Below are 14,474 nucleotides of genomic sequence, written 5' to 3' on the forward strand. Positions count from 1 at the left end.
ATGGTTACCTGTGCATATGAGCTCTGCATGGTCACCTATGCTGATGAGCGCGACTGGCCAAACAGGAAATGAGATTCAAAAGTTCACGGGGCTTTTCCAGTACACCTGGCCAGCGCATCTGAGTTGAAAGTGCTGTCCAGAGCGGTCACAATGGTGCACTGTGGGATAGCTCCCAGAGGCCAATACCGTCAAATTGCATCCACACTAACCCTAATTCGAACTGGCGATATTGATTTCAGCGCTAATCCCCTCGTCGGGGAGGAGTACAGAAATCGATTTTAAGAGCCCTTTATGTCGAAGTAAATGGCTTCGTTGTGTGGACGGGTGCATGGTTAATTCGATTTAACGCTGCTAAATTCGACAAACTCGTAGTGTAGACCAGGCCATAGAGTTGATCAGGAATAGCTCTTCTGGAATGACTTCCCATGTAGACAAGCCTTAAATTGTCATTACTTGGATCTGCAAAAAGGCAGCAAATATCCTGAAAAGAATTTCTGTGACCCACATAAGATGCATCACAAAGTACTATGTCTATGGTACATGAGCTTTATGTATACATAGTCTGGCAAACATAAGAAGTAATAGCTACCTATGTTTTTATGTCAGTGCTAATCTGCTAATGGAGTCTTCCATAAAGATTAAGAGCTAATAAAGTACTGAACTTTGCATTAAACAGCGTTTGCCTCATCCTTCCCACAACATCACAGACCTAACTCCTGGTACAACAAGACCTGACAAGAGCACACAAGTCAACACTTATTAAAAATGATCTGGATGCAGATTATCTTTTGTTGGCTCAATATTTTTTGTTGTTTGATCTACCTCGAAACTGGAATTGTTAATGCAAAGATGAACTAAAGGTTGTCTAGTTTCAGTGAAGGCTCTGTAAGCAATTCTAGCTCCTTTGCAGAAATCTTAGACAAGGTAAGTGAGAATGTCTTTTATTGGACCAACTTCTGTGGGTCCAATCACCTCACCCACCTTGTCTCTCTAATATCCTGGGACCAATGCAGCTACAACAACACTGCAAATACAGGCTCTGTTGTTCTCCCAGGCTGACCTCTCAATGGGAGCTAACTGCACCTTCTCTGAGGACAGATGCCTGCAGGGATTTGGTCTATCCTCACTAAGGACCCTGTGTTCCCTACACAGAGGTAATTCTCACACATGGAAGCGTAAACACTTTGAACTCAGAATTTCTTCTTTTTCATCATCCTGTGTGTGTGTTGGGGGGCGGGGTGGCTTACTCCCAATACAAAACACTGAGTCTCAGGGGTTCCACTAGAGACAAATCATCTGCACTAAGGACCTGTGCCTCCACATACTCCACCAACATATTAATGGATTAGCCACAATAAAAGATCAAGATAGACTTTTCTTTTAATTCACATATGTGTTTCTGCTAATGCTTTGACTGATTAAAACTGAAATAACATTTAAAATCTAATGTACTTTTCAAAATTTATACTGATAGGTCGCTTTTTGCATTTTTCTCAGCTTGGCCAGTGAAACTAAACAGGTCCAGTTCCCATTTGTTTATAGTCACTTTCATTTCCTTATGCACCATCAGGTTGCTGATGTATTGCAGAATATGTACATTTCTTTTAAATGGTGCATTTAATTCTTCTAAAAATCATTACATTAATAAACACCTACACTGCCCATTCACTCCAATGAGAGAGCTCTGAACCTGAGTGATATTTTTACATGTAAATGGGGGCATTCATTGTCTTACCTGAGAGTCAAGTTACATGCGATGTGATATCAGAACTGTAATCATGCAGAAGGGCTTCCTTCCAGGACCTGAAAGTCGTGTATTCATAGCCCTTTAATTGCAGAGTCACTGCTGAATAGCTGGCACTTTGTCTGCATCACTCTTCACAGGACACAAGAGTTTGGCATCCTTTTACATATTCCTTTCTAGAAAAAGAGAACAGGATAAGAGGGTTGAAAGACTTAATATTTTTTCTTGCACATTTTGGCTGTTTCTAGATAAAACAGAAATAACTTGTTTCTTCGGGGTGCAACTCTGTGCGGAATTGAACACCTCATAGAATCAGGGCCCTAGGAAGTTCCCAATCCTACTATACTGAAACCCATGGTAATCCTTCCAGTACTCCAATGGAATTCTTAGATGGTCATATTTTCCCATTCTTCTACTCTCTTCACCACAGAGTTTATATACATGTCTGTTGTGTAAAGGTTAGAAGTGAGAAATATCTATTACTGTCCATGTGGTGTTGGTACATTTTGTGTTTTTTGTTTTTCAAATGCTGCACTGAATACTCTAAAGCACTCCCTTCTGCACCCCATCTCATGTGACTGATTCATTTAATACTAAGAAATTTAAATATATATATAAATAAAAACAGGCACTGAAAAATGAAAATATCTAATAAATGGACATATTTATTTCATTCAATTAAAAAGGTCTCAAGAATGAAGTGGTCTGCCTCAGTTCAACATTTTAAAGCATAGTTACCATAATTAAATAAGGCAAAACAGATTTGCTGTAGCACACAGGAAAATGTGAGAAGACAGTAGAACAAAATTCCAAGACTAACCTGGAAACCGGGAGGCTCTCATCGAGTAATTAAATATATTGCCAACAACCCATAAGTCTCCATTGCGTTAGCAAGGGAAATATGATTTAAGAACACCCGTCAGTGTTTATAATGCGTTATCCCAAAGGAAACAAGTGCATCTGTTCTATATTAATTGTAGGTGATTTTTCAGTAGTTTGAGAGCTATTTAAGCAAGTATTCTACAAACAATGTTATAGTAATATAGCCAAACCACAAAAAGATTAAGGAGCTATAGAGTAATAAAACAAAGGTCTCAAGGCACATTTTTATGGAGCTATTATCTGGGTGTGTGTGAAAAAAAGAGGGCACACAGAGTGCATCTTAATTCCCACATCCCCTGCACACACATGCAGCCATTCTTCTTCTTCTTATACAACAGCAAGTGCAAAGGCGGTGAAATGGATAACCTGTCCACCAGTGCCCCACAGCTTTAAAGGCATGTGGTCTGCCAGCTAGGGTTCCCAACCCTACATATGCATATTTTAGTTGGCAGCACTGTTCTTTTCTGGAAAAGCCAAGTGATTCCCCACCTCTTACTGTGATGTCAGGGAGGTCCAGGAACTCACCATGCAGCTGGCAATACTTTACTCATCCCCGACGCAAATACATTCAAAACTAGTAAAGACTAGATTTTCATAATGTGTATTTGGAGGCATACACGTGCTATCGACGTATATAGATTTACTCTATATATATGGACAGTGAAAAAGAATACTTTGGTGATATGCAGCACCGAAATAAATAAAATAGTCTAATGTTGAGGTTTCCTGTTCTAGCTTCCTTGTCAATCCCTTAGTGCAGTTTGCTTATGCCATGGGCCCTGCCCTCATTCTTACCGATGTTCACTGCCTCCAGGCCAACACATTAAAAAAAACCAAAGTATTCTACATAGAAATTGCTCTGCTTTGCTAACAATTTACACCCACAGACTGACTGATGGTCAACTCATTGAATATGTAAGGACAGTTAGCTAAGAGGCCTTGTACTTTGATCATACCCTCCTTTTGACACTTTCCGGGTCTTTGTCTTATAACAAGAAACTTTACAAAGACGATCATAACAAATGCATGTACCAGCAACTTGTAATTATGAGCAAGATATCTCATTATTTGTGGTCTACCTGCCCTTTGCTGATTGCAGTGGGTATGACATGGAAGGAATCTTTTGCTCTTGGCTGCTAGGTTATTTATATACTTTTCCATGCGACTCACCACATACCTGAGCACCTCATAAACATGAATGAAGTTATCCATACAACACCCCTCTGAGGCAGGAAACTCTTTTTAAATCAGGTTTCAGAGTAGCAGCCGTGTTAGTCTGTATCTGCAAAAAGAACAGGAGTACTTGTGGCACCTTAGAGACTAACAAATTTATTAGAGCTACAGCATGCATCCGAAGAAGTGGGCTGTAGCCCACAAAAGCTTATGCTCTAATAAATTTGTTAGTCTCTAAGGTGCCACAAGTATTCCTGTTCTTCTTTTAAATCACCATTTTACAGATGGGAAAGTGAGGCACAGACAGATTGACTTGCCCAAAGCTACACCTTACTAGCTATAGCAGAGTTGAAACCAATATCCAGACTTCTTAAGTCCTTGTCCAGTACCTTTGCCACAAAACCTTCTCTGCAGACCTGCCTCTCCTTCTGATACACTAAAGTCTCGGAATCTTACCTACAAGTTTGGGCTCAACTAACCTGCTCGGTAGGTGCACGCCCAGACTAATGCAAGGGATGAGAAATGTTCAAGGTGATAATCAGCGCTACGGAGATGCTCTGACTTGTGCCAGGGGCAGGTGAACTGTGCAGCAGCGCAGAATCCAGGCAGAGCCAAGGTGGCACAAACCATTTCGGAACATGAACCATCTTTGACTAGATGGTGAAGCGTAGGCAGACACATTAAGTAATTTACCCGGCAGAGTTTCCTTCATTAACATGTACAAGTCCCTGCTAGCCAGGGTTAGTTTCTGTGGCTGCACAGCTCAGATCTCTCCCCGCTCCAAGCCGAGTGACCACTTGAGAAGAACTTTCCCTTCTGCGTTGTCCTAAAACGTAAACCGTTTTCGCAGCTGCCTTCAAGGCGAGCTTATGTTTCCACCCGCAATGTCCGTACTCCTGGCCGGGGGCTCGCGGGTGCAGATAACGCCTCTTCCCCACCGCAGCCGCCTGCAACGGGGCCCGCTTCGCCCCCTTCTCGCTTCTTTTCGCCTTTCCCATTTCGCCTGTCCGGACCAGCAGCGGGTGTCAGGAGGTCCCGGGGCCCGCCCAACGCTCCTGTCACGGCCCCAGGCGGGCGCCCAGCCGCCTCAACACCGCCTCAGAGCTCCCTAGGCAGGGGGCAACCAACGCACCCGGCTGCCCATGGAGCAGCCGCCCCTGCCCCTCCCTGTCTCCCGTTTCCATTCCGGCGGCTGCGCGGTCACCCCGCCCCGGCGCGGGGAGGGGCCTGAGGAGCGGCGCTGCCGGGCCCCGATTGGCGGAGCCGCTTGACAACCGCAGTCAGGGAGCCGGAGCAGCCAGAAGCGGAGCCGTAGGGTCGGGGCAGACGCCGAACTGGACCCCCTTATTCCTGGGCCAGGGACCCGCCGCCATTTTGCGTCCCTCCCATCCGCTCCGTGCGTATCTGTGTGTCCGGGCCCCCCGGACTCCCCTCAGGTGGGTCCGCGTCGTCGTCGTGGGGAGCAGCCCCGGGCTCGGGCTGCCTGGGGAGAGTCCCGGCCTGCTGGGGACCCCTTCCTGCGGGGGCCAGGCTGGCACCTCCCGAGAGAGGGTGATAGAAGGCAATGGGGGAGGAGAGTGTGTGGGAGGGAGCAAACCGGAGGGGCGGGAGGAGGGGAGTGGGAGCAGGAGCTGGGGGTGGGGAGGCGGCGGCGGGCCTGTCAGGGAAGGGGGTGGGGGCTAGAAGAGAGTCTGGGGCGGGTGGGGTGACAGCGGAAGCTCTGAAGGGGGGAAGCCCCAGGGGATGGCAGGGTCCCCTGTCATGGGGAGGAGGGGAGGAGGTCTCCTGCCAGACAGTGGAGCGGAGGGTGGTGCTGAAGGGACCAGGCGAGACAACAGCCTGGCTGCTTTGATGCTGGTTTGGCGAAAACCCATTCATCTTGGCATTCTCTCCTACCCCGCCCCAGACCCCGGTATCCTCCAGTCTAAATGTGGTGCGTGATCCTGTTCTGTGGCCTGCAGCCCCGGTTCATTCCCTCCGTGAAGAGCAAGGGGACAGTGTGGTTCTAGCCTGATTCCTCTGTTGTGAGCCTGGCATCTAAGTACTGATTTCCCTTTGTTGTAGCGTTTACAGGGCAAGTCCTCTATAATTAGGTGCCTTGGACATAAAAATGTGTCGACTCTTAGCATACTTGTGTTTACGTGAACAAGATGCGGTTTCCTTTTTGCCTTTATTGCTGACAAATGGGATGTATAAATATGATGCATTAAACCTTAATATTTAAGTACAGTAATCTCACTGAAGTCCTACATGTTCTTAGTTCTTCTGAGTAAACATTCTGGAAATATTTTCTGTATCTTGATACTGTATCGTTAAGTACGTTATTGTTTCAGGGTTTTGAGTAGCAAAAAGGAGAAAATACTCTTAAATACACATGAGCTAAAACGAATGAAGTATGCCAATACAAAAGTGGTGTACCAGCGACTACTTAGTCAAAACACATTAGCTAGTTGCTAGATTGTCAAAAAAAAAATTTAGTAAAAGTTGTTTCCTTTTTCCTCTTTATCACAACATACAAGTATTGTGTGGTTTAATTTCACCTTTCTTTTTTTTTTTTTTTTGGCATCCATCATACACTTCTCTGCATGATGTGCATTTATAATCTAGACAAAGAGCATTCAGGTTGTAAAAGAAACTGATAAAAGCAAGGAAATCTGCCAGTCACTTATCAAATATAGTAGGTCAAACCTTAATGAAGTATGTAATATTGTGTCTCTCTAAACTGGGCCTTGCAGACCACAAGGAGGTACTCCAATATGAAACACTTGGATGCTAAGTAGTGGAGGTGTGGAGAGAGAGGGTGGTGCATGATAGAATCTTTATTTTGACAACTGATCAGTGGAATGGAAAAAAGTTGAGCCATTGAGTTAACGCTGTTCATTTGGGAGCCAGGTATGGGAAAATGCGTTGTATAATTCGTCCTTATACACAGGTTTGTCTTTTTAATTAAAATCAGAGTACCTGTATTGTAATGTAGTTTATATGAATTTTTATATTACCTTGTTCCTAAGGGCTAAGTGATCTCCAGTGATTTCCACCCTATATATCCCTTTTTCATGGGAATTAATTCAGATAAAAACTTGGCCCATAGAATGTAATTTTTAAATATTTCCTCTTTTATTTAGGGCATCTGAGAATTATTGAGGATAGAGTGAAAATGGAGCCACAAGTTAATGACTTGGGCCCAGATCCTGCAATGAACTCTCTGCATGGACAGACTCCTGTGCTCACGTGGAGATATCATTGCAGAATCAGGGGCTAGGTTACTCTAGAATGAATGAATAAAAATGTGTCTAATATTTCACACCAAAAAGTGAACACTTTAATTATTATTTTTTATTTTAAATGTTTTTTCTTTTTTCCCTTAATACTACTTACGGAGCTCTTTTCTGTGAAGTTGTTTATGCTGCAACAGTTATTATTGTGACAGTCTCTTCAGAAGTGTCTGCATTTTAAAAGGCTTTTGGTTTACAGCTTGTTATTTACACCTGTTAGGAAAACTAGACTTTTGAATGCATTTTGCTCTTCTGTGTAAAAAGATAGATGTAGAGATGTTTTTTAAGTTCATCAGAAGCAGGAAGCCTGCTAAACAACCAGTGGGGCCCCTGGACGATCGAGATACAAAAGGAGCACTTAAAGACGATAAAGTCATTGCGGAGAAACTAAATGAATTCTTTGCTTCAGTCTTCACGGCTGAGGATGTTAGGGAGATTCCCAAACCTGAGCCGTCCTTTGTAGGTGACAAATCTGAGGAATTGTCACAGATTGAAGTGTCGTTAGAGGAGGGTTTGGAATTAATTGATAAACTTAACAGTAACAAGTCACCGGGACCAGGTGGCATTCACCCAAGAGTTCTGAAAGCACTCAAATGTGAAATTGCGGAACTATTAACTGGTTTGTAACCTGTCCTTTAAATCAGCTCCTGTACCCAATGACTGGAAGATAACTAATGTAACACCAATATTTAAAAAGGGCTCTTGAGGTGATCCCGGCAATTACAGACCGGTAAGTCTAACATCAGTACCGGGCAAATTAGTTGAAACAATAGTAAAGAATAAAATTGTCAGACACATAGAAGAACATAAATTGTTGGGCAAAAGTCAGCATGGTTTCTGTAAAGGGAAATCATGTCTTACTAATCTATTAGAGTTCTTTGAAGGGGTCAACAAACATGTGGACAAGGGGGATCCAGTGGACATAGTGTACTTAGATTTCCAGAAAGCCTTTGACAAGGTCCCTCACCAAAGGCTCTTACGTAAATTAAGTTGTCATGGGATAAGAGGGAAGATCCTTTCATGGATTGAGAACTGGTTAAAAGATAGGGAACAAAGGGTAGGAATAAATGGTAAATTTTCAGAATGGAAAGGGGTAACTAGTGGTGTTCCCCAAGGGTCAGTCCTAGGACCAATCCTATTCAACTTGTTCATAAATGATCTTGAGAAAGGGGTAAACAGTGAGGTGGCAAAGTTTGCAGATGATACTAAACTGCTCAAGTTAGTTAAGACCAAAGCAGACTGTGAAGAACTTCAAAAAGATCTCACAAAACTAAGTGATTGGGCAACAAAATGGCAAATGACATTTAATGTGGATAAATGTAAAGTAATGCACATTGGAAAAAATAACCCCAACTATACATACAATATGATGGGGGCTAATTTAGCTACAACTAATCAGGAAAGAGATCTTGGAGTCATCGTGGATAGTTCTCTGCAGACGTCCACGCAGTGTGCAGCGGCAGTCAAAAAAGCAAACAGGATGTTAGGAATCATTCAAAAAGGGATAGAGAATAAGACGGAGAATATCTTATTGCCCTTATATAAATCCATGGTACGCCCACATCTTGAATACTGCATACAGATGTGGTCTCCTCATCTCAAAAAAAAATATACTGGCATTAGAAAAGGTTCAGAGAAGGGCAACTAAAATGATTAGGGGTTTGGAACGGGTCCCATATGAGGAGAGATTAAAGAGGCTAGGACTTTTCAGCTTGGAAAAGAGGAGACTAAGGGGGGATATGATAGAGGTATATAAAAGCATGAGTGGTGTGGAGAAAGTGAATAAGGAAAAGTTATTTACTTGTTCACATAATATAAGAACTAGGGGCCACCAAATGAAATTAATGGACAGCAGGTTTAAAACAAATAAAATGAAGTTCTTAATCACACAGCGCACAGTCAATCTTTGGAACTCCTTGCCTGAGGAGGTTGTGAAGGCTAGGACTATAACAAGGTTTAAAAGAGAACTAGATACATTCATGGAGGTTAAGTCCATTAATGGCTATTAGCCATTTTCCCTAGCCTCTGTTTGTCAGAGGGTGGAGATGGATGACAGGAGAGAGATCACTTGATCATTACCTGTTAGGTTCACTCCCTCTGGGACACCGGGCATTGGTCATTATCGGCAGACAGGATACTGGGCTGAATGGACCTTTGGTCTGACCCAGTATGGCCATTCTTATGTTCTTATGACTCTGGGAATATTTGTAATATGCTGAAAAAATATAAAAGGAGTATATTGGAGATCTTTTGATGCCAGAAATTAAAACTTCTTGCGGAAATTAAGGGGTGAATATTGTGTCTTTAAAAAAAAAATTAAGAATATGTTCTCTTTAATTGTCTATTTCATCCCTTAATAACTGTTTTTTTTAGAACTAGTACAAACATCCATTATTTTAGACTTTCAAAAGTCTAAATGAATTCCCAGTATGACTGCCCATCAGTCATTGATCATTATCTAAGGGCACTAACATTTTATTTTAGAAATGCATTGCTATCTAAAATGTGAACAAATCTGGGTTTTTTTTTAAACTCCCTTACAAAGTTCTTTATGTAACTTCTACTAAAAGGCCATAGATACAAGTTTGCACAATTGGAGTTACCATTCCATTTATCGGCAAACACCCTGTGTAAGATGTTAAGCTTAAATTATACCCCCAAGAATAGATGTTTCCTGATTCTGTTGCCCTTTCAATACTTATAATACTCTGGTTTTGGTTTTTTGTTATACATTTTTTAAAGGAAAACTAGCACAGAAATCTGAAAGCTTAGGATATAAATGCAAAGAAAGGAATTTTAAACCTTTAACACTGCTGCTCAGTCATTCTTGAGTATTAGTGCTTGATCAGATCATTGGTGACGTTATGTGCCATATGTGCTGGCAATACAGAGTCACAGTGGGATGGTTTGAAGATGCAGCTTGAGCTCTAACCGTCAGTTTTTCTGCTGCTCTGTGTTTAATACCTATAATGTTTTCAAAAAATGGATATATAAACACACATTTCACAAGATCCTGTGTGCAAACTTCTAGATTTTTCACATTGCATACTTTACAGCTCATTGTTCCAGTACATCTTAGGTTAACTTGACTGTGTAATGCATATGAGTGTATTAAATCTGAGGTTTTTTTCTTGTTACCCTTAAAAACCTTCAATTAAATGAAAAAATTTCTGTAGAAGACCGCCCATTTATTTCTGGCTCATGTCATTAGACTAGCAATTGTGAAGTATCCCTCTCATCTGCATTTTCAGTCAGTCCCTTCAGAGTCATGTTAATGAATTCCCAGTATGTTGCATCTTTTCCTCAGAAATTCAATGTCCCACAACAGTTTTTTTTTAAAATGGGGCCCAAAAAATGTTGCCATAACTGATAATGAATCAATAAACAATCTTTAGGTCTCTCCTGCAAGATGTACAGGATCTCCTGGATTGTACTGAGCCCTTTATTTCAATTGCAAGCAGAATGTAAGTAGTCAAAATGTAATTATCCATGTTGGAATTTGGCAAGAACACTAAATGAGCACAGACCGACTCTTGCAGAAAGTACCATGGAATCTGGAAACAGATGATACTTGTCATCTTGCAGGACTGGACAGTTTTGGGCCTAATCCTGCTTCTACTGAAGTCACTGGCAAAATTCCTTTTGGTTTCAATGGAATCTGGATCAAAAGGAAGACCCTCTGAGCTTCTGATTTTAGTTCCAGATACGACTGATTTATTTTAGTTATAAAAGCATTTTGGTGTCAAATGCTTACCAAACCATTGACACTTTAAAATACTGATTAGGATTATATGAAACCTCAGATTTTCTCTTTGCATATTGTAATAAGATGTAAATTTCTCATGCAGTAGGTTAGTTTATTATGATGTGGTGGCTTTTTTGTTTTTGTTGTCCGTGACAATTTTGTTTGCAAAATGGGGCCCACCTGTTGTTGGTCCACTGAAATTGTTAGTTCTCTTATCTCTAAAGGTATACAGCAGGGGTTCTCAAACGGGGGGTTGGGACCCCTCAGGGGGTTGAAAAGTTACTACATGAGGGGGTCGTGAGCTGTCAGCCTCCATCCCCACCCCGCTTTGCCTTCAGCATTTATAATGGTGTTAAAGATATAAAAAAGGTTGTTTTTTTTTTTAATTTATAAGGGGGATTGCACTCAGAGGCTTGCTATGTGAAAGGGGTCACCAGTAAAAAAAGTTTGAACCTCTGTTATACAGGATGAATACTCTTCTGTAGTCCTGATCTAAAAAAATTGTATAGCTGTAGAACTTTACACCTGCATTCAAAGATCCAAGTTACCTGTGCGGAAGATGAGTGGTGCTTTTACATGTTGCAGTGCCGTAGAATTCTCCTAGAATAACTTTGCGGAAGCAGGACTGTTCCTGGTTTACAGACGTGGTGGTTGTCTTTTGTGCTGATAATTTCTTTTACTGTCACAGCTGTTAGATCTTTCACTTAATGTAATTGTACTTCCAAGAATGGTATTGTATATCACATTGGTTTCTGCATCAGTAAGGTGTGTAAATATTTAACTTTAATGCAATCGTGGAAGGCATGTAGAGCCTGTACTCCTATTTAGCTTTGATCTGTGGTGCCATCCAATCCAAACAAAAGTCCAAACTAAATGTTCCATTGCTCAATTGGAGGTCTTATTCTGCATGAACTGTACTAGTAATATCCTACTGAAGAGACTCGTTTTAAGGTGGAGTACTAGTTTTACCTGTCTGCTAGGAAATTATTTGAAGTTTAATAAAAACCATAATATCATAAAACATATTAAAAGGCAAATCTGAAGTCTAGAGACCTACTTCAGAAGATGAGGTTGGGGATTAAGGTGTTGACACTTCAATATTACAGTATATGTTCTGATACGGTTGTTAGTTTCCTCCTTCCCTCTAAAAGATATGACTGGATTATCTTCTAGGATCAAAAAAACCCTTCCCCAGTTGTAGAAAGAGAATTAGAAAAATGATGAAAGAAGAGCATCTGTTGGCATTAGGGAGGGAATGACATCTCACCATCCAACAGCTTTTTGAAGCAAACACAAAACTATGTAACTCTGTTTCTTTTCATTATTCTACTCCTGGGGAAATTCTGTGCCAAAAAAATTAAAATTATGCACACAATATTTTAAGATTCTGCATATTTTATTTGTCAAAATAACACAATATAATCATGGTGGTTTCAATTATTTAGGTAATTTATTTAAACTACAATACAATGGATAGAGAATGGGAGTGAGGAGGATTGGAGGAAATCCCCAAACCGCCTTGCCTGGTAGTAATGTAGTTATTAGTCAACAGATATACGCAGCCATATGCTCAGTGTTACATCATTGGCAACTGAAGAGCAAGTGAGGGCTGGGGAACCAAACTCACAATTTATATTGGGTACTGACCATTGCCAGAAAGCTCAATAACAAACAGTTCATGGAGCAAATTTTGACAAGAAATTTTTTCAGTCCAAAAATTTATACCAGTTCTAATCACTAAAGCACCATAAGCATTTATAAGGCCATACTGTCCTTTACACCACTTTTGCCATGTAAAGGAGCCTTAAAAATTTAACATCTGTTTTATACTTCTGGGGGAATTCACAAAGACAATGGGAACAATTCACTAAGCGGGCAGGCTGCTATGTTTTGCTCTGCCTGAGGGGACAGCCTATGCCACTCCTACCTCCTCAGACACACCCTGAAGCCCTTCCCCTCCATGCCGAGCATGTCGGGAATAGTGAGCGAGAGGGACGGAGTCTCTCTCTCTCTCTCTCTCTCTCTCTCACGACTGCCCACCCCTTCACACACCCGCGGTGGTTATTTATGTCTCTATTGGCTTCTCCGGGTTCCCAAACCGACCTGCCTGTGCTGCCAGGGAGGGGAGTGTGCCTGTGTGGCTTTCCTTTGCTCCCCCATCAGAAGTCATTTTTCTGCGGGGAAGCAAAGAAATCTGTGGGGGACATGAATTCTGTGCACGTACAGTGATGCAGAATTCTCCCAGGAGTAGTTATTTACATAAAATGTTCTGTGAGCCAGCTGACTCTTAAATAGAAGAAAAAATTGCTAGCTGAGAGCATAGGCCCAAATAATGATTGTGCCTGCCATTGGAGCCACTAGAATATTTAATGATGACTAGAGCCTTCTGTGACTAAAACATAAATTAAAACTAGTCATATTAACAGAAGGCAGGCTATTCTAGCTGGCACAGCCAAATGTACACTACTCCAAAATAAACGAGGCTGCTCTAACTAAATAATTTTCCAGTCAAGTGTTGTGGGGGGGAAAAAACAAAGAAAATTGGCAAACAGCTAAAGGAGGAATATGGAAAATGCTATGATTTAACTGGTATATTTAAAAAAAAGTCTGAGTTCTCATATCTGTTAGAATTCAGCAGCATAAGTTTACTGTGAGCAATGAGAACTTTCAGATTCAAGTATTTATTCTTTCATTTTTCCTCTTGACTGTGCCTGGTAAATAGTTCATCTGTTCACTAATCCCTCATAACACATTTTACTTGGAAAATCAAGCTAAACTGATTATTTAAACTTTGATATGGCAAACTTCTTTTTATTTCTATCTTTTGCTTTTTGATTACTATTTTCAGTACTTTCCAAATTGGAAGTAGATTAGTAATTACCTGCTCCTAAATGGAGGACCTCTAGAGCAGTGGTCTCCAAACTTTTTTGATCGCGCACCCCTATCAGTAAAAAAATTTTGAGCACACACCCACTGCTGCACCGGCTCTACCATTTTTGCAAAAAAAAAAAAAAAAAAAAAAAAAAATGCCACTCGGACTCCCGCCCAAACTGACGAAGAAAAAAAAAAAGCGCTCCTCCTGCCGTGCACCCCCAAGGATCCTCTTGCGCGCACCCCACTTTGGAGACCACTGCTCTAGAGTATGCACCACATCTTGAATTTGACTTGGGAACCACATCCTTTCCCGTTAGCAGTCATTTAACATCCTGTTGCAATTACTTACTTATGTAGAAAAGTAATATTAGAAAAGTGTGTATTTTAGATATGTCTAATGAATTTTTTTGTCATTCTTGAAATGATGAGAAAAAAGTACAGACTTTTCAGACCCTACTTCAGACAACACTTTTCATCTTGCTCTGTGATTGTTTCTCTTCCCTTACTCATATTTCTCTTCCTCTTCATCACCCCCTTGTCCTCTGCAGACTAGCCACCTGGCTCTCTTGTCCCGTTTTCCTGGACATTCTTTCCTACTGATGGCTCCAGTCCTTGAGAGTAGCTTCACTTTCCTCTCTTGTTGCCAGCTGCTTTTAGGGTATGTCTATACCAGTGGTTCTGAAACTTCATTGCATTGTGACCCCCTTCTGACAACAAAAATTACTACACAACCCCAGGAGGGGGGACCAAAGACCAAGCCCCGTCGCCTGAGCTTCACCGC

At 41.4% G+C, this 14,474-nt stretch overlaps 1 protein-coding gene and 1 long non-coding RNA gene across 5 annotated transcripts in view; one reads left to right on the top strand and one right to left on the bottom strand.

The window, feature by feature from the left end:
• Window positions 1-327: 327 nt before the first annotated feature.
• Window positions 328-4,335, bottom strand: LOC112115851. The gene is made up of 3 exons (XR_002908854.2): window positions 4,279-4,335; window positions 1,736-1,920; window positions 328-459 (listed from the first exon to the last, which is right to left on the bottom strand). It is a non-coding gene; the product is annotated as an uncharacterized LOC112115851 (long non-coding RNA).
• A 635-nt stretch (window positions 4,336-4,970) lies between these two features.
• The window catches only part of LOC112115850 (WD repeat-containing protein 47), a 42,552-nt gene continuing 33,048 nt past the window's right edge, over window positions 4,971-14,474 (top strand). For all 4 annotated transcript variants that reach the window (XM_026655491.1, XM_026655493.1, XM_026655492.1 and 1 more), the window contains exon 1: window positions 4,971-5,235. The gene's annotated coding sequence lies outside the window, so the exon portion shown is untranslated. The remainder of the gene's footprint in view (window positions 5,236-14,474) is intronic.

Source organism: Terrapene carolina, unplaced genomic scaffold (genome assembly GCF_002925995.2).
Source record: "Terrapene carolina triunguis isolate 2854851 unplaced genomic scaffold, T_m_triunguis-2.0 Scaffold210, whole genome shotgun sequence".
Taxonomy (NCBI): domain Eukaryota; kingdom Metazoa; phylum Chordata; order Testudines; family Emydidae; genus Terrapene; species Terrapene triunguis.